The sequence below is a fragment of the Macrotis lagotis genome, chromosome 1 (genome assembly GCF_037893015.1).
Source record: "Macrotis lagotis isolate mMagLag1 chromosome 1, bilby.v1.9.chrom.fasta, whole genome shotgun sequence".
Classification (NCBI taxonomy): domain Eukaryota; kingdom Metazoa; phylum Chordata; class Mammalia; order Peramelemorphia; family Peramelidae; genus Macrotis; species Macrotis lagotis.
In genome coordinates this window covers 860865867-860887710 of record NC_133658.1, presented here as the reverse complement: position 1 = coordinate 860887710, position 21844 = coordinate 860865867, and positions in this window count along the sequence as shown.

The following is a 21844-nucleotide window of genomic DNA, read 5'->3' as shown; positions in this document are numbered from 1 at the left end:
ATCTTTGGTGGGGGGTTTGTTTGGTTACTTTTACAACAGGAATACTTTAGCAATATGTAAATGATTAATTGATTAAAAAAGCATTGTGGAAGTGTTCAGCCCATCTTCCTAGGATAAAGTCCTTATAGCTAATCAATGTGGCTCCATCAACACTGAGCAGTTGAGAGGCACCATAGGTCATTGACCTTAGGATATCATAAAAAAAAAAAAAACTTTAGTTTGTTACTTTTTGCATAAAACTGAATTTCATCTTTCTTCTTACTGAGAGTGTTACCAAGAGTCCTGCATCTCTCTAAGCTTCACTTGTACTTTACTTTTGAATGAATTACATGCTGTCTTCTTAGAAATGAATGAACTTTGCTGTTGGTAACCCTGTGGAGTTCTCGTTTTTCATTTAGCGGCTTCTGTATTTCCCCATCATTTTCATCAATCCAGTCTTGATGTTTGCTTGTGTTCTGACCCAGAAGAGCAAAAACAGTGCTGTATAACACATTTCTGAAAGCTGCTCATGGTCTTTTTCTGCTCTACTGTGTGTTGGCTCAGTTTTCCCTCCAAGTTAATAACAAGCTTTCCTCTTAGAGAGACACGCTAATCTCTTGATATTAATTCTTCCAATAGATATTTTTGACTTTGGTTGAATGTAAATATTTAGAGGATCAGTCAGTGATCACCACCACACATTGCCTTTGTCACTCTCACATCCTATCTGTCTCTTTTCCCTACAATCACATAGTCAATTAGATGCCAGTGTTTGCTACCAGGAAGTTTTATTGCCCAGTGTTTGTGATGAGAAGGTCATAAGATTCACAAGCCTTCAGTAGTAGGTGATCATTGCTATAGGTGTTTTCAACTACATTCTGGTCAAGGATTGCCTGTCATATCTGTTAATCTGAGCCTACTCTTGTATTAAAGTCATCCAGAATTATAAGTTTATCCTCTTTTGGTACATTGATGATATGGATCTCTGGATCTTCATAAAATTTTTCTTTGATTTCATCAGGGTTTGTTGTGGTGGCAAGGCATTTTCTTGAAAATCATAATCTCATTTTCACAAACCTGTCACTCACTTCTTTTGGTAGGCATTTAAACTTGCTGCCAAATTTTTGATAGAAAAACCTACCTCAGCTTCATTGCACTCCTCTTTACTGTGGTCACTCCAGAAAAATGTGTATCCAACTCCAGCTTCAGCAAGATGGCCCTCATTTGCCAGTCACTTCACTTGCCAGTTTCACTCAGGACTGCCATTTGGATATGATACCTGTTGAGTTCTCTGGCAATAATAGCATTTCTCTTTCAATTCTATTAGATCATGTGTTGTCAAGGAATGTGTACATGTTCCATGAATGAATGATAAGTGGAATTTTTTGAAGTTTTTTTTAGAATTTTTTTTCTATCTACCCCACTCTGGGGTCCTCACCTGTTCTGGTAATCAGACCAGGGCTAGGTAAGTAGATAATTTTTAGGGCATTTTATTCTAGTCCCTTCCTCGCATCAGGAGGTAAACAGTGTGATCCTTAAAAGACTGTTCAGTCACTCAGGGAGCTGCCAAATCTCACTGTTGTTTGCAGTGGGGAAATGACTCTATGACCTGGGCTACCTCTGTGCAGGGTTGTGACTACAGTTTCCAGTATACCTGCAGATGCCATTTCATCATTTGTCTGTCTCCACAGGATGTTGAGGGATGGTAAACTGGTATGGGGTAATGTCTTTTGATGTTCATAAATTGGATTTAAGTGAGGCAGAATTGCATAAAGTCATTGGCCTCACTCTCATTTCCAAAGTCATTATGATCTGGTGCAGAATCAAGATAACTGATGATGGTTCTAGATGCAGTGGATAACCTTGGTGTCTTTGACATCTAACCAAACTCTGAAGTGCTACACAGCACCTGCTTCAGCTGTCTTCATGGTGGTTGGAACTAAGTGTTCTCATCTAACCATTCCATCAGTGGAAGACTTCATGTACTTGGGTTAGACACTCTCCACAATCCACAGATGAATTTGAGATTCCCTTAGTTATTCTTAACCTGGTATAGTCCTCTTGCCAAGACAGTTTACTAGGGTGTGGCCACTGTTCATGCCACAGTCTATTGGAGCCACAGATGACAGGTGGATCAGGTGGACATCAAAGGTGGAAAGAAGTCCTGAAAAGGGTTCGGCAGTCCTGATAACAGAGGTACTAGTCTCCCTTGAACACACCCTACACTCCAATGACTACTATAATATAAATGAAAACAGCAGAAACAACAACAACAATCCCTGAATGCTGTGTAATTATGATTGAGAAGCTTGACATTAGAGAAGAATAAAATATGTCCTTCTCTCTTCTTTTTAGGAGTGGAGGAGATTCCATGTCTGTGAAAAATTGCATATTCTTTCAAAGTCCATTGATATTTAGTTTGGATTGATTAATTTCATTTGTTTTTTTTTCTCCTTTTTATTCTTTATTATAGTTTGCTATTTTGGAGAAGAGAGAGCAATACATTCAGAAATATCATTGATATAAAAATAAGAAAAATCAATAGAATTATATACATATACAATATTTGTGTGTATGTCTATAGTATGCACAATAGTCCACATCATAAAATAATTTAGCTGCATGTCCAATTCCACTCCTTTCTCAGTTTAGACTATTTACTTAAGTACTCAGTGACACCCACTGACTCCAGAAAATACATTGCCTGATAAAATATTACTAGACTAAGAAGGTTGTCTCCCAGTGTTTTAAGCTTAAGCTCTCTTTCTCAGATTGTTTCTGTCTTCCTGTCTTATAGTTAAGTAACTCTTTGATCTCCTAGCTATGGCTCCCAAACAAAGGGACATAGACTGGGAGATGGAGGTGGGGGGGGTGATTAAATGCAGCCCAGGAATGTTTAAGTATTTTTCTTTTAATCTTTTTACGTCCAGTAAAATATATGATCTTATTTGTATGATTAGTACCTTAGTACCTTTTTATAGGTTGAACTTATAATATATTTTGGCTGTTTTTCAAATATGTACCTAGGCTGTTGTGATAAATAACATGTAAATTAATTTAAAAGAAAAAAATATTAATCTTCCTTCTAGCCTCAGTTCGGATGCCATTTCTTTTATGAATTTATTCAAGAAGTGTGACCATCATGGTGAAGGAAACTAGAAACAGTGTTGTGACAATTACTGAATGGATTAAGGAGAAGAAAAAAACTTTAAAGCCAAGACAGAGATAAATATTTAACAATCAGTTCTCCCAAACATACAGCACACTATGTATAAGCTGCATTATTCACATTTTGTCTATCACTTTTTTTTTAGGTTTTTTCCAAGGCAATGGCGTTAAGTGATTTGCCCAAGGCCACACAGCTAGCTAATTATTAAGTGTCTGAGGCTGGATTTGAAGTCAGGTACTCCTGACTCCAGGGCCGGTGCTCTATCCACTGTGCCACCTAGCTGCCCCTATCTATCACTTTCTTAAGTCTAGATTAGATGATCATCAAACAATAATCAAGTCCTTATTTGTAGGATTCATGATTTCCAAGGTGTAAACACTCACACTGGAAATTTAACAACCAGCTATCAAACTGTTTAGAACTGGCGCCTGTCTACTCTGCATAAATGGAATGTGATTATCAACTGAAAGAGTGCCAAATGGAAGAGGGGAAAGACTTCTGCTTGGACCCAAAGAAGAGAAACAAGGAATAATGGGTCAAAGCTTTAGAGAGGTAGCTATAGACTGGATCAGCACTCGTAAGTATGGAAAGGGGGAAAATGGTAGAGCATTTCCTCTCAGGGGGATTAGTTGTATAGCTCATTTGTTTTGGAATCACAAAGACCTGAGTTCAAATTCAGCTTAAGATATATGACTGCAAGTCATTGATCCTGTCTCCTTAGTTTCCTCTTCTGTAAAATAGGAATTTTGATGGTATGTGCCTATCTAAAGTAAAAGAGAACCTATGAAAGTGGAGAGGATCGGGGAGGCTAGGTGGCGCAGTGGATAAAGCACCAGCCCTGGAGTCAGGAGTACCTGGGTTCAAATCCAGTCTCAGACACTTAATAATTACCTAGCTATGTGACCTTGGGCAAGCCACTTAAGCCCATTTGCCTTGCAAAAAAAAACATAAAAAAATGGAGAGGACATAAACATTTGTGTGGTGGCTACTAAATGCTTAGTATTGTACTTTACAATTGTTAGCTTATTTGATCTGAAGACCAAATAACCATATAGGATATGACAATCAATCACCATATAGGATACTCACTTTATAGTTGTGGAAACTGAGACAAACAGGAGTTGAGTTGCCCAGTCACACAGTTCATTAGTGTCTGAGGCTAGAACTGAGGTCAGTCTTCCATGTTGTGAGAATCAAATGAGATTCATTTTGTATAGTGTTTTTTAGATGTTGGCTATTATAACTGTCATGTATCTGCATGTATCCATTCAACTGGGGGCCCCAGAAGATATACTAGTATATGATCCTTTTCTTTGACCTATGCTTTATTAGCAATAGCAAAAGAAGGCAAAAGAAAGGAATGGAGGAAATATGTAGAGTTTTAGTTATGGTTTAAGCTTCTTTGTCTGGATGGGCATGGAGCCAGCTATCCTAAATCTCTAGTTTCAGATTGGCCTGAAGAAAAGTGAAGATTCCAGTTATCTTGATGCCCATTCTCTGGTACCTACTTCCTCTATCCCAGTCCGGATATCTAGGTGATCTCATACTAGTGACTATGAGACAACCATATTGATGTTCCTGGAATAAAATGTTCCATCTTCCAACTTAAGTCATTTTTCTGTCTGTCCCTCTTTCTTGTTGTATCCTCCTTCTGGTCTGCCTAGTTTCTCAGATAGAATCTCATCTTTTGCAAGAAGCCTTTCTTGGTCCCTTAATACTAGTGCTTTCTCTCTGTTGATTTTCCCTAATAATTTCTGTCTTCAATTTATTTGTACAAAGTTATTTGCATATTGTCTTTTTTCATTAATTTGTGAGTTCCTTGAGGGCAGGGGCAATTCTTATCAATACCCCTCTCCCTTTGTATATAGTAGGAATTAATAAATGCTAGGTAACTGACTACTAGGCCTGTCCTCATGGGCAGTGGATAATGAAACATTCTCCTTCGTTCTATGTCCTTATCAATATACTCATTCTCTCCTGTCATTTATCTCAGCTAAATATGAGTACACAGGAACATAAATTTACAGCAAGATGAGAATTCAAATGAATTAGACCATATGATCTAATATATCCATTTTAAATATAAGGAAACTGAGGATCAGAAAAGTGATATTATTTACCCAAACTCACACAGTTAAGCATCACAGGTAGAATTTGAAAGCAGAACCTAAGATTTGAGAGACAGTGTTCCATAGTCCCTACCAGGATCTCATAGCATATTTTACAATAAAGTGTGTGATTTACTGATTTCATTAGAGTGATTTTCCTCTTGGAAGCTGGTGAAAAGCACACAGGACTAAGAGTTTCAAATCAGTTGCTAACTCACTGTCTGATCTTGGCTAGATAATATCCCTTTTTGATCCTCAGTTTTCCAATCTGAAAATGGGGAGAACATAACTTGAAATGCCTACCTCACAGAGTGATTATAAGTATGAAATAGAGAATAGGTATAAACATTTCCCTGCTATACTAATGCTTCTTTTGAGGAAGATGTCAATTTAAATTTTTAAACAGGGTCCTCATGGAGGGATATGAGGCTATATCTTTAATGTATGAATTTCTAACAGTCTGGTGGGCAAGTGGGGCGAAGGATGAGGCAGGGAGGATGGGGAGAAAGAGGTTCCCACATTTCATTAAACAGTATCTATTGCTCATACAGTTCCACGTATGCATAATCCCCATCCTCCTGTCACATTGTAAAGTTTTAAGTGCTGTAGAATGCTAGCTATTATTTATTATTATTAAAGATAACTGTCCGATTCCCCCACTTTCATTCATATAATGCACATTCATGTAAAACTACTATTAAATAAATTGTTACAGTCTAAAATTTTACACCTGAAAGAGAACTTAGAACTTAGAATATCAAGTACAAGAGATCTTAAAATCTAAAATATCAAAAGTGAAAAGGGTATTTAAACAGAAAATGTCAGTGATGGAAAGGGGTCTTAAAATAACATGTAAAACTAGGAGTGATCTTAGAATATTGAAGGCAAAATAGACTTTTGGAACATAAAATTTTAGAGCCAGAAGGGTCCTTAGAACACAATGTCAGAACTAGAAAAAAGCCTAAAACATGCAATATCAGTGTTAGAATTATCAACTAGGATTTTCTAGTCTAACCCCTTCCTTTTTCAGTGAGGGGAAATTGTAAATATGAAAATGGAAATATCTTTACAAGTTCATGATGCAAGTTAGTGGCAGTCAGAAGCACAATCCTTGTCTCCTGGATCGCAGTCTGGTGTTCTTACAACTCTTATGATCTCCTACCTAAGGTAAGAGAATCCATGAAAAAGGTGCATGATGTGTCCTGTGACTATGAGGGAAGAATAAAAATAACAAGGAACTTGTGATGTTTTCTAAGACAATTTCTTTTTACTGAATAGAAAGAACACTACATTTCCTAGTGGGTTGCTGCCTCTGTTTCCACAGGGAGAGTGGGAGCAGAGGCTGTGTTTGTTTAATGGTGCATTTTGTCTGGGTGGGCAGTGCTGGCAGGAAGCCTGTACACATCTCCTTATGCTTCCATTTAGCTGCTCAAGAAAAGAGGATGAGACTTCCTCCTCCATGCTCTACTCCCACAAATCTGCTTATCACTTCAGTTCTGTTTGACTATAGCTGCCTCCTCACTGCAGAGTCCTTAGGGGTAAATTGTAGGAAACAATCCCCTCACTTAAGTTAATGGAGCAAGACAAAGCCTGGGTTGGGCCAGAAGAAGGCTCATCAAAACAAGAAGATCCGATCACAGAAACATGGTAATTTCTCATTTTAATTATTTTTGAGCAAATGAGCCCAGTGTCTTCTATACTGTTGTTGAATGGTTGCGACTGCAATCAGTGACAACTACATTTTAACACTTTGGGGCAAAGTTCCTATTTATCCAGTCCTTTAAATAATAATAATAGTAATGATGATAACAACAATAGCAATAGTATTGTAAGGGCTGCAAAAAGCTTTTCAAATATGATCGTATTTTATCCTCAACAACTGTAGGCAGTAAATAGATGCTATTATATTCTCCATTTTACAGAAAAGGAAAGTGAGGCAGGCAGCCATTTAATAATCGTCCAGGATCACACAGTCAGTGTCTGCCTTTGAACTCAGATGTCAGCACCGTTGCTCCACCTAACTGTCTTATTAACACTTTACTACTGAACTGATGGTGCTTGGAACTTTGTGCCTCAGCCAACCTTATTGTTTTTAACAGTTACAGTGTCCAAGGGCTATAAAACTGTGTATTCACTTTGACTTAGCTATGTCTTTACTAGTTCTGTATCCTAAAGAAATAAAAGAAAAAGGATCAGTTCTTTTTTGTAGGGGGCAAAGATTTGAAGTTAGAGGGAATGTTCATCCAATTAGAGAATGGTGGAACAAGTTGTAGCATATGCTTATGATAGATATCGTGCTCTAACAATGATGACCAAGGTGAGAGATCAGAAAAGCATGGCAAGATCCATATGAACTGATACAAAGTGAAGTGAGAAGAATAGAAAGATCCTTATGAACAGTAACAATAATGCTACTTTGGTGAGTAAAATGATCTAAGATAATTCCAAAAGATTCATAATGAAAAAGGAAAAAGCTATCAACCTCCAGGGAGAGGACTGATGAACTCTGAGTACAAATTGAAATATCTAACGGTTAATTTTCTTTTCTTTTTTCTCTTCAATAGAGTTGATATGGCATGCTATTTTCCATGATTTCACATGTATAATTGATATCAAAGGCTTTCCTTCTCATAAGGTAAGCAAGTGCATGGGAATGAAGGAGTGATTTTCGAACTCAATATATAAAAAAAAAAGAATGAAATATAAATGAATAAATTTTGGAAATCTTAGATGAATAAATAAAATAAAACAATACTCTTATTATGTCCCTCTCATGGTCAAGAATCAACTTTGGTTTACTACTATATTTTTCCAAAATCATTAACTATTCCTGCTGACCTTCCTATTCATTATGATCAAAAGATTTTGCTAGAATCAAAGACAAAAGTAGGTGCTAATCAATTGAGCAATCATATAAAAATTGTCATGTTGATGAAATGAAATTTCAGTGTAAGAAATTGAGAATAAAATTGTAGATGCTGCAACAAAACAGACCCAGAACAAAACCCAAGGCCAAAACTGTAACTCAAACTCAGTCCCATAAACTTAGGAATGAAGGTTTATTGACTTCAACAGCTAGGGAGTTCCCCCTGTACTGACAGCCACTGTGAATAAAAGGACAAAGTTTCAGCTGGTTTCAGTTTAGGCAAGAGGTGAATTGGGTATGGAGTACCACAGGATTGGACAGGGTTATTGTTGGTGACAGGGTGATGGGGGAATTCACAGGGAAGGAATAGGGGCTTTGCTATCCTTTGATTTATCAGTCCTATTGCTGAGTTAGTAGCATGAAAGGCTCTTTTACAGAATACCTATCTCTTAAAATGCTGTCCTGAAAGAAAGGACTGTCTAAGCTGAAAAACTGTAAGGAAGGTCACAGACATTGTGGAGGTTACAATAACCAGGACGGGGCAAAAAAGAGTAATTATAGATAAAATAGAGTGGCTTTAGCCTTCTCTGCTATCCATAAAATGCATATACAAATTCAGAGATGTTTGAGAGGATATATAAGAACCTATTCATATTGAAGTAAGCAAAATTAGGAAAATGATACTCAATAGCTCTAATTGAAAAGAAAAAAACAGTGCTCTTCAGTGATCTGTGATTATAATAAGCAATCTTGTTCCTGAAGGAAAGATTTTTTTTCTTAATATACCCACTTCTCTTGTTTATAGAAGTGGGGGACTACTGGTGAGAAATATTACATGTATTGCCAGATTTGATTGATCTATCATGTTCATGTTGATTTTACTGAATTATTTTTTCTCTTTTTTAATTTTACAAAAGTTGACTTACCAGGGAGGGAAGAAGAGTGATACAAGTGTAAATAAAGGTGTAATAAAACTAAAATTCATCAAGAGGGAAAAAATTTCAAAGAAGTTGCTTTCCCTCTTAGGTTAGGTAGAAAAGTGATTAAAGCCCTGGACCAGGAGTCAGGAAGACCAGACAAATCTGGTCTTAGATATATACAAACTGTGTAATCTTGAGGAAGTCACAGTGTCTTTCCCCCTCAGTTCCCTCAATTGTAAAATGGAGTTAATAATAGCCACTACCTCCTAAGGTTGTTGTGTTGATGCAATGAGATAATATTTAAAAGATGATTAGCATCATGTGACATATAAATGTTAGCTATTCCATTCTCCTCTCCAGCAAAATATCCCTTCCTCATTCCTACTTAGATACTATTTCTGGACCTTAAATGCCCCCCTCACCACTTCCTATCCACCAATTCTCCTGTTTTACAATTCATTTTAAATATCATTTCAAAACTCTTCTACCGTCAGCTTTTTATGATTTACATCTCTCTGAGCGGTTTTAAAAATCAATTGTACAAAAGCAAGATGGGGGTGGAGGGATGTGGCGAGACAACAACAGTTGGTGTGAAAACAGAACTGAGGGTTTTTAATGCACCACAAGACATCGATGTAACATGGCAGAAAAAAGTAAATTCGATCCCCAGCTACAGTAACAGAGCATCAGTAGGGTCAGTCCAGCTTGAAGGAGGTGACACTGTTTATGCCCTCTGCCCTGGTTACATTGACCCTAGAACATTCCTTTCAGGTCATTTTTAGTCTGATATTGGTAAGCTTGAATTTATAGAGCGAACAGCATCCAGAAAAATGTTGAGATTCAAAGTCACTCTGAAATAGATTGGACAAAAGGAGCTAGGGAGAATAGGCTCCTTTGAGGTAGTTATTAGACTTCCTTTTTTAGCCACAGATTATAGGATCCTTTTCCCTTCTGTTTCTGTGGAACCTTTCTCCCATTGGTGGGTTCTTTCCAGAACCTGTACTTTGAGGAGGGGTCCAGGACCAAAGCCATACACCCCTTATTCTGTGGTCTTTACCACCATGTTTCAGCCACCTCTTTATTTTTTTCCTCTGGGCTCCTCTAGGATCTCCACTTTGAGAGAGGGTCCAGGACCAAGACCATCAACCCCTCATTCTGTGGATTTGCCACCATGTTTCAGCTCTTCCTCTATGTAGTACTGTGGATCTCTTCTCCCATTAGTGAATTCTTCTCTGACTCTCCATTTTGGGGAAGAACCCAGACTATCCATCTCTCATTCGCTCATCTTTGACACATACCATTTTCTCTTAATTCAGGTATCCCCGCCCCTTTCAGTTTCCCTTTATATGACATCTTCCTCTATCAAAATAAGGTATTTGAAGGTAGAGACTGCCTTTCTTTTTGCTTATATTTATATTAAAAGGAATTAGCACCAAATCTAAAATATAATAAGTACATATGAAATTCTCATTGACCAACTGGGGGTAGTGGCTAAAAATCTCAAAGAAGCAGATATCTGCGCCTTTCTGCCAATCATGGCTAACAATGGTCTTGGACTGTTTCAAGTGGTAATGAGTTCACCATCATGTGGAAGTCAGATGACCACTTATCAGGGATATTGTAAAGGGAAGTTGACATTTCAGATTAGGATAAGGGCTAGTCTTCTAAAGTAAAATTCTTAGGTCCTTGTTCAAAGCTTTGATTTATCCCTCTACTATGTACTTACTTGGCATGCAATTTCTATATTATTTTGCTGGTTGGTGTGTTTTTCAATTAATATAAAGTCAGTATGGTAAAAAAACGATTAGGGTTTTGAGCTTCAAATCAGGAAGTTTTAGCTATAAATTTCCCCCTGATATTACTATGTGACTCTGGGCAAGTCTCTTTACCTCTGTGTCTCAGAAAATTCTCTAGGGCTACCAATCCACTGAGGCCTAAGCTGGTTCTGTTTTCCTGGAGGGGCCAAATCATAGATCTTTTGCTTATTACTTATTTTAGGTTATTTCTCTGCAAGTAGATTTTAGGTAGTGTTCATGTAGGGGGAGGGCTTGGATAATTCATGCATATTTGTGCTGCTTCTTAAAAATTTTTTTTCTCAAAAAATTGAATTACAAATTCATTGAAGTTCAGTTCCTTGCATACAAATTTCCTCATTTTTATAAAACTTGAGAAAAATAATATTCCAAACTCTAGAGTCACTCTAAGAGGCAACCTGGTATAGGGAATTCAGAGATGATTTTAGAAGCAAGAAGTGCTGTGTTTATCCTGTAGACACTGATATATGGATGTGCTATATCCACTACCCTGTCCCCCCACCCCCACATGAGAATGCTAACTCTTTAAGTACAGGCTCTCTTTCATTTTTCTTATTGTATCTCCAGAGCTTAGTAGATGTCTGACACATAGTAAGCATTTCATAAAGGTTTGGTGATTGATGGACAAGTCCTGACTTTGACATAGAATGACTATGTGAATATGAGAATGCTACACATTAATAATTATGATAGCCACTATTTATGTAGCATTTTTAGGTTTGCAGAAACATTTACAGATGGATCTTATTTGATTTTCACTGTAAATCTATGTTGTGCTATTATTTTCTCCCCCCCACCTCTTTTTCACACATGAGGAAACTGAGGCTGGTAGAAATTGAGCAACTAACCAAAGGGGACTCAACTAGTTAGTAAGTACCTGCAGTGATGTTTGAGCTCTGGTCTTCCTGAGCTCACCTACTCAGTGTTCCAGGCATCCCTCTAAGACTGGAGGATGGTGGGGAGTTGCTTATCTGTTTTGGCAAATGGAGTCTATTCATGGAAAATTCTCTATACCAACTGAATTGCAAGTCCACTAGGAAACACGCAACACCCATATTCAAGTCACCTATACTGTCCCATATCCCTTCCTCTCAGCAGAAAACCTTGTATTCTGAGCTTCTACTCCTCCCCAATTCCAATTGTCCTAGCAACTGATACTTTCAATCATTGTAGTGTTATCTCCATTTTCCACCTTGATGTTCCAGCCTTAGAGGAAGAGATGATCCTTTTCCTTGACCATGTAAATGTCTCAATTTGTATTCTCTCTTTCTTGCCATTAACTTCTCATTCCCTTGCCATCTAATCTGGCTTCACTCGCCTAAAACTGTTCTTTCCAAAGATATCAATGATCCTTTAATCTACAAATTCAATGATCCTTTCTTAAACTTCATCCTTTTCAATCACTCTGCAACTCTTTGACATTGTTGATCACTATTCCTCTTCCTAATACTTTCTCCTCTGTGGTCGTGTGTGTGTGTGTGTGTGTGTGTGTGTGTGTGTGTGTGTGTGTGACAGACAGACAGAGAGACAGACAGAACCAGACAGAGACAGAGACAGAGAGACAGAGAGTCAGAACCAGAGAGAGAAAGAGAGAGAGAGAGAGAGAGAGAGAGAGAGAGAGTTCCTTTGTGGCTCTCCTACCACAATTACTATTCATTCTCAATCTCTTTTGTAAGAGATTGCAGTCTCTTTTTGCTTATCATCCCTGAACCCCAGCCTCTTCAGAGGGACATTCCATTGGTCTGCCTGGTTCCTTCTTTTTTGCTCATTCTATGCTCTCTCTCTTTTGATTTCAGCATCTTCCATGGGCTCCATTATCATTTCTTTGCAGATGACCCCTGAATGCCAGTATCACATTAATGGTGTCTGCTAAACATCTCTTCTTGGATATCACATAGCCACCAAGTCTCAGTATTTCAAAAGACAGAATTTATTGTCCTTTCCACCTCTACCCCCTAATCCTTCCTCCAACTTGTCTATATCTATTGCAGATACCACCATGCTTCCAGTTTCCCAGAGTTGCTACCTAGGAGTCATTCTTAACTCGTCACTCTTATCCACAATATGCAATCAAGTATTGATGATTACAAGTCTTATTGATTCTGCCTCCTTAATACTAATGTCTACCCCTTCTTTCCAATACAATAATCCTAGCCTAGATTCCCTTTACTGTCTAACTAGACCATTGCAATAGCCTCCTAATTGGCATGTTTGTGTCTAGGCTCTATCTTCTACATTTCATCCTCTAGGCAGCTGTGACTTTCCACTCGGGTTCTAATTTTGGGAAAGAGAGTTAAAGGAAGATCTGCTCTGTGGTTCACCCTTATCCAACTTTAAAAAAAAAAATCATCCTTTCACATCTCCTTTAGTTTTTCTCTCAAGTATGTTAGTGAGGGAAGTAATTGTGGTTCATCTATAATATGCCCTTCATATTCTGAAAGTTTATATTTCTGGAACCATAGTACAGGTAGAACTACTTTCTGGGACTGGCGGTACAAAAGATGGAAAGGTATATCAAGCAAAACTGAGAGTCTTTTATTTCTTGCCTTTAGGCAAACTTTCCATATGCATTGATGGAGAGCATGACTCATGTTCATGGATATCATCACAGCCATAATGTTGGATTTATTTATTATAATTATAATTTTGATTATATTTTGACTTCCTGCTCTTGCCATCTATTGAACAATGTGTCATTATTATTGCTTTTTTCTTATTGTTCAGGAAATGTTTTATGTTTAAAGATAGCTTCATGATGGCTGTGATTCTTCCTACAAGATGCTCAATCTTCCAACTCAGGACATTTCCATGTCTAGAATTCCCTGCCTCCTCATTAGCATCTCCTAGTTTCTCTGGCTTCCTTCAAGTCCCAACTAAAATTCTACAAACTATAAGAAGCTTTTCCTGACCACCTTCAATGTTACTGCTTTCCCTCTGTTGATTATATTATTTATCTTGAATATAGCTTGCTTGGATATAGCATTTCTATCATCTTTCCCCTATTACACTGCAAATTTCTGGGGCTTTTTTGTTTATTTTGGGGTTTTTTTGCCTTCTTTGTATCCTCAGTACACACATTTGCCTTTTTTGTATCCACATAGTACACAGTACACACAGTGATGAATGAATGACTATTCACCTCACTTTTTCCCCTCTATTGTCTTTTTCTTAGGGTCTCCAAACCTCACCTTCAAAAATTGCACACTCTATCACATCAATCAATCAGAAAATATATTTACTATGCACCTACTTCATGTCAATCACAAAGCTAGATGTTGAGGATAAAGACAAAAGTAGATAGTGCCTATCTTCTAGGACCCTACATAGAAAAACAGATCCATATAAAAGTATGTACAAAGCTCACACAGAGAAACCTTAAGAGAATGAAATGCCAGCAAACTAGGAGGCTCCATGAAGCAAGTGAGATTTGAGCTGATGCATAAAGGAAATCAGGAATCTCAAAGGTAAGATTACAGTGGAAAGCATTCTAGGTCTGGTTGGACAGCCATGACAAAGGCATGGGGATGGTGGATGGAATGTTATGTATAAGGAACAGAAAGATGATCAGCCTAGTATGGTAGGAGTCACATATCACACTGAAAAAAATTAGAATGAGGTCAGGTTGTAAAGATAGGACCTCAGAGACGAATTTAAATTTGAACCCAGGAGTAATAGGAATCCTCTGAAGATTATTGAGTAGGAGAGTGACATGATTAGAACTGTGCTTTGGAGAAAGCACTTTGGCAGTTAGATGGAGGATAGATTTGGAGAAGGCAGGAATTGAAATTCAAGGACATCAGTTACAATCTATGCTAATAATCTAGTTCAAAAAACTATCTCAGGAATGATATCAGAGAATTGTCTAAAGTAGAATGGGAGCTATATGGGTGGATATAAAGGGGTATATAGAGGAAACTGATAGCTCAATGGATACAGCACTGGGAAGGTATCAAGAAGACCTGAGTTCAAATTTGGCCTTAGATACTTTTTAGCTATGCCTATGACTCTGGGGAAGTCATTTAACTTCTGGTTGTCTAACAAAATCAATTCACTGGAGAAGGTAATGGAAAGTCACTCAGGTATATTTGCCAAGAAAATCCTAAATGGGGTCGTGAAGGGTCCAGGCATACCTGAACCACAACAAGGGGCATAGGAGAGAAATGCATTCCTTTAGAAGCAAACCCTGGAAAATCATTTTACAGTTCTAGCCCTTTTCACTCCCAAAGTTTTCTGAGAGAAATAGTCCATAGGAAAAGTAAACCAGATTCCTTCCCATGGGCAGTTTTACAGCCTCTTGACCCTCTCCCCTGTATCTCCATGGACCCCACCACAAACTGAATAGCCTTTAATAACTGATGGTCACTTAGTATCTCTGCATCTGTTCCTGGCACTGGTGCCTAGGCTTATCCTAAAGATTCCATTTAGGTCTATAGCCAGAGCAGATTAGAATTCCCCATTGTGGGAGATGACTTGATGTTTTAATAACTTCTCATAAAGATGCAAAACAAGCCATGGTGATACTGCTGTCTTTATTATTTCCTTGATATTTATTTTTAAGCGCAGCCATTATCTAAAGGCCTCCAGGTGTTTAGTAAAAAACAACTGAATAATCTGACTCTGTTATGCTTATATGTCACAGCATTCTTCCTGGAATCCAACCTGCTTAGAAAGTGATTACTTGAAAATCAAATGGACAGTGATATAGCAAGGTGAGGAAGACCACTAGGAGATGGATGGCTTTGAAACAGGGAAGAGCAGGGAAGTCTGTGAGACTGACAAGGGTCCTGAATCAAGTCAACCAAAGTGCTAATTCAGAGGATGACTGTGAGGAAAGGTAATGGCAGGAGACAGAAGGGAAGAAAGCAAGACTGGACCCAGTTGGAACAGCAGATTAGAATACTTCCTAGGCTCCTGTGTCTCTAAGGCTGTCTTGGGAAGTATCACAGCCCAGAATAGTTCCTGTGGTTTCTGGGGAAACTCTCTCCTCAAGCATGCCCAGCCTCTGTTCAATTCATCCCATAATGGGTGACTTTTCTTCTTGTTTTGTGTACTGTGTACTGATAGCAAGATGACCCAAGGAACCTACTGGGGCAGTAAGGGTGTTGGAAAGGTGTTGAAAGGCAGATGGAAGGATGCTAAAGATCAAATTATCTGCCTCCTTAATTTTATTGCAAAACACAAATGGTACTCTGGGACCAACATTCAGGACTAAGAGTTCAAATGGGATGGAAGCCAAACAAGTGAACCAGGGCAGGGATGGTCAAAACCCAACATCAAGGATGGAACTTAGGATCAATTTTCTGGCTCTATTCTGCCCAGGATCAGATCCTAGAACGGGAATCAACCCAAGAAATGGAAAGAAGAGTGCAACTATCTGTTATGGGAAGTTAGGGGATGGAGTGAGAGGGGGTCCTCTTTAAATGAGTGCTATGATCTTTGAACAAGTATTTGAAATAATAGAATTGTTTTCCCCCAGAGATGACTCTACTCTTCTCCCTCCCTCTATCCTAGCAGTGGACTGAACTTAAACCGTAGGCCTGAATTTTTAAGCTAAAATGGGAACATCACATCCGAGTCTGAGTTGAGAAGTAAATTATTGACCATCCTCTTACAGAATTAACTCAGTCAAATGAGGCCTAGCACAGGTATAATATGAGTGGATATGGAAATAGAGACATGTGTGTAGTCTTCCAAGTAACAGGGCAGCTCATGGGTAGAATCAGCAATGTCTTTTAAAATCATCTCCCTTTACAACAAATTGACCCCTGACATAGTCCAAGTTCTCATTACCTTTTACTTAGTCAGAATTTCTTAACCTTTTGTGTGCCCTGACACACAGACTGGTGAAGTCTATGTGCCAGAATAAGATTTTTACATAATTGAAGGAAATGTTAAATTTCAATCAAAGATTAATGAAATAAATATGTAATTTTTTTTCCTCCTCATCTAAGTTCATGGCCCCCTGACTTAGATCTGCTGATCTGGAATGGGGAGAATTAGAGACACTGGATGGGATACTAGCTAACACAACTTGTGTAGAGTGGATCCCCAGCAATTCAGAGTCATTTGGAGAATAGATATTTCTGAGACTATATTGAATAATGAGCCTAGGAAAGGTAAAAGACTATGGTCTGTTTGAATTTGCACCCTAATCTGTCTGATGTGATGGGGGAGGAAGAAAAGGAGGAAGGAAGGAAGGAAGGAAGGAAGGAAGGAAGGAAGGAAGAAGGGAGGAAAGGAGGGAGGAAAGTAATAAGAATATAGCCAATTTGTGCTAAGCACTGTAAGAATATTATTTCAGTTGTTCCTCAATTGTGCCTTATGAAGTAGTTACTATAATAATTCACATTTATTATTGAAGAGAACAGCTAAGTGTTGGAGTGGAAAGAGCACCCACCAGGTCTCAGGTCAGAAAGACTCATCTTCCTGAGTTAAAATTCATCCTCAGACATGTGTGACCCTGGGCAAATCACTTTATCCAGTTTGTTTCAGTTTCCTTATCTGTAAAATAAGCTGGAGAAGGAAATAGAAACCATTTCAGTATCTTTGTCAGAAAAGCCCTGAATGGGGTCACAAGGATTGAGATATGACTAAAGTGAATGAACAACATAATTGAAAAAACTCAGTAAAATGACTTGCTCAGCATCACATAGCTAGTAAATGTCTGTTGCTGGATTTGAACTCAGGTCTTCCTGACTTCCTGACTCTATGTACTTACTATTTGAATGAACCTAGGATGAGAGGATGTATTGGTGAATATATGCCTAGGAGGGGTGAGTGAACAGCCATGAAATCATAGGATTGCAGTTTTAGAAGTCATTTATTCCAACTCTCTCATTTTGCTATTAAGGAAACTGAGGTTGAAGTAGCTCAAGTGATTTGCCCAGGGAAAATCTGTATCCATGGCAACATTGGAACTCAACTCAACCATCAACTTTATCTACTGATTGCTGTGTCTAGATGAATACCCGGAAGGCAAATTTTACTAGGGGGAAGTAGGAAGACCAGGTTGGAAAAATGGAGACTTGTCTCCACTGACCCTCTAACTGATGCAGCATTCAGTGTTGGAGGATAAAAGCAATTTCAAGGGCGTTGCCACTGGTTGCCATTAAATCAGGCCTGGGAATGAACCTCACGGAGGGGTAGGTTACCTGCTGACTTCAATGGGGATTGGATCTGACCTTGTCTCCTAAGCCTGTTTTCTGACTGTATATTTATAGAAGTATACATGTAGGTAGACATGTGCTAATAAATGTGTATATGTAAAGTCTCTGAAATATTTCAATCTCAACATTAATGCTAGCTATGATTATGAGGCATCTCAAAGTTGTTCCCAGTTCCAGACATCTGGATTCCAAATGCAAATGATTGATTGTAGTATGTATGTAATGCATAGATGTTCTATCCAGATGTCTGGCCTTAGGGCCAACTTCCTGAGATGCCTAATCATCATAGCTACCATTTATGTAGAGATTTAAGGTTTGCAAAGTGCATTACAAATATTGTCTCATTTGATCTTCACAGCAACCTTAGGAAGTGGGAGCTATTATTATTCTCATTTTTTCCAGATCAAGGAAAAAACATTTATTAAAGACCTCCTAGGTACCAGGTACTGTGCTATGCCCTGGGGATATGAAGAAAGGCAAGACACAGAAAGGCAAAGAAATATATACAAAGCAAATTATATACAAGATAAATAAGAGACAAATACAGAGAAAAGAAATTAGAATTAGGAAGGGCTGGGAAAGTTTTCCCTTAAAAGATGGTATTTTATTTGGAAAATCCAGGAAGTCAATGAGTAGGTAGAGTTAATGAGGAAAATAATTCCAAAGATGAGGAAATCAAGGTACAGATAAGTTATGTGTCTTACTCAGAGTCACACAGCTAATCAATGCATAAGATTCAGATCTTCCTGACTGTAGGATCAATATTCTGTTGGGTTCCCCCTCCCCACTTAGATGCCCAATTCAAAAACCTTTCAGGGACTGTTACCTTGAAACTGGAGAACTAGAAATTTCAGATGACTAAGGTAGATCCTTAACAAATAGTTTATTATAAATTAGTAAAGCAACATTCATCATTTTGCTCTTTTATAACCAAAAAACTGTCTCAGTCTTCTCCTCCTCCTTTCCTCTGGAAGAACCTGACTTATCAAAGCTTTTAATTTTCTGGTTCCATATGCACAGTCTTGGCACTTTTCCCAGTAACCCCACCCTATCTTTCAAAATATACACTCACTAATCTGCAGTGTTGAAGAGAGAATTAGCAATCTAGATGCTAAACTCATGAATTCATAGAGTCATTTTGTGAGTCCTTGAAAAAGTCTCTGTGTCTTAGTTTCTCCATTTGTAAATAAGCACCATTTGTAAAAAATAGCACCATTATAAAAATCACTTGAGATGATACATATAAAAAAGACACAGGTAAAGAGTGATTGTTATTTAAAAACACTTTTTTGGAGTAGCTAGATGGCACAATGGATAGAAGAAGGGTCGGTCCTAGAGTCTAGAGGACTTTAATTAAAATTGGGCCTCAGGCACTTACTTGCTACATGACCCCAGGCACATTACATAACCCAAATTACAGTGCCACAACAAAAAAACACCACTAGTGATAATGGGCATGTAGAGATTTTGAGTTCCAACAGGGCTAACTCTTCATCAATGGCTATAATTATTTGAAATTTTATACTCCTAGCATCTAGTATAATGCTTTACACATAGTAGGCAATATGTACAGGTTTGCCAATACCAAATCTAGAAGAGACATGAAAGCACAGAATATTAGATCTAGAAGGGACTTTAGAACAAAGAATGCCAGCGCTGATGGGATTCTAAGAACACAGAACATCAGGACTAAAAGAAGCTTTAGAATATAAAAAGTGAGACCTGGAAGAGACTTTGAAAAACTATCAGAATGAGGAAGGCTCTTAGATCTAGAAAGGATTAGATTAAAGAATATCGGGAAAAGAAAAGAATATCAGGCTTCCATATATGAAGATAAGGTTAAAATCGATACATGATTGAGATATAAAGGGTGATACCATAAGCAAATTAGGAGAGCAAGGAATAGTTTACATCTAAATTCTATGGAGAAGGGAAGAATTTATGACCAAACAAGAGAAAGAGAACTTTATGAAATTCAAAATGGAAAATTTTGATTATATTATATTAAAAAAAATTTTACAATGCAGCCAAGATTAGAAGGAGAGCAGAAATCTGTGAAACAATTTTTTTTCAAGGCAGTGGGGTTAAGTGCCTTGCCTAAGGTCACACAGCTAGGTAACTATTATGTGTCTGAGGTTGGATTTAAACTCAGGTCCTCCTGACTCTAGGGACGGTGCTCTATACTCTGTACCACCTAGCAGCCCCTGTGAAACAATTTTTACAGCCAGTATTACTAATAAAAGTATAATTTCAAAAATATATATAGAAAATTGAGTCAATTTTTTAAAGAAAAAAAGACATTCTTCAATTGATAAATGGTCAAATGATATGAATCGGCAGTTTTTAGATGAAGAAATTAAAGCTACCTATAGTCATTTGGAAAAATGCTCCAAATCATTATTGATTAGAGAAACACAAATTCATACAACTCATAAGTACCACCTCAAAATTATCACAATGGCTAATATATCAGAAAAGGGAAATGAGCAAATCTTGGAAAAGATGTGGGAAAAGTGGAACACTAATGTACTGTTAGTGGAATTGTGAACTGATCCAACCATTCTACAGAGCGATTTGGAACTATGCTCTAAAGGGCTATAAAACTGTGCTTACCTTTTGAATCAGCAATACCATACTAGGTCTGTGTCCCAAAGAGATAATAAAAAGGGGGAAAGGACTCACATATGCAAACATATTTACAGTAGCTCTTTTTGTAGTGGCAAAGAATTGAAAATTGAAAAGATGCCTATGAATTAGAAATATAAATTGTGCTATAAGATTAATGATGAATGGGCAGATTCCAGAAAATCCTGGAAAACCTTGCATGAATTGATGCTGAATGAAATGAGCATGCCTAGAAGAATATTGTATATACTGATGATGATGATAATGAAGTCTGCCCTTCTTTCTGAAAAAAAAAGACCATGAATGTGATGCCATGACATGTATGTGAATTGGATTTGCGTGGGGGGGGTTGTCAAATTACCAGTCTTACTTTATCCTCTGGAACCATCTAGGTCCAGCGGCCAGATATGAATCAGGACAATTGTAGATAGCCTTAGATGTGATACGATCGGTATAAGTGACTTGCCCAGAGACACACAGGTAGTAAATGGCAAGTGTATGAGGTCAGGGTTGAATTCAGATTCTCCTTACTCCAGGACACGTGCTCTGTCCACTGCACAATCTAGTTACAGTAACATAGTGTGATGATTCAACTATGATAGACTTAACTTTCCTCAGCAATAAATACATTGATCCAAAACAATTCCAAAAGACTCAAATGTCATCCACATCCAGAGAAAGCACTGTGGAATCTAAACACAGATTGAAGCATACTATTTCCATTTTTGTTGTTGTTTTTATTTGTTTTACATGTTTTTTTCCCTTTCTGTTCTTCTTTCACAACATTATAAATGTTAAAATATATTTAACATGATTGGATATATATATGTATATATATATATACATATACATATATATATATATATATATATATATATATATATATATATATATATATATATATATATATCACCTATATCAGATTGCTTGTTGTCTAGTGGACAGGGGAGAGAGGTAGAAAAAACTGGAAATCAAAATTTTAAAAAATGAATGTTGAAGACTATTTTTACTTGCAATAGGGAAAATAAAAAAATACTATTTACTAAAAAAAAGACTATCAGAGCTGAGCCTTCAGAACTTAAAATGTTGAAGATGGAAAAGAACCTTTAATAAAGAACATCAAAACTGGAAGGAGACTTAGAAAATAAAATGTCAGAGCCAGAAGAAACCTTAGTGGTGGGGCAGTTAGGTAATGCA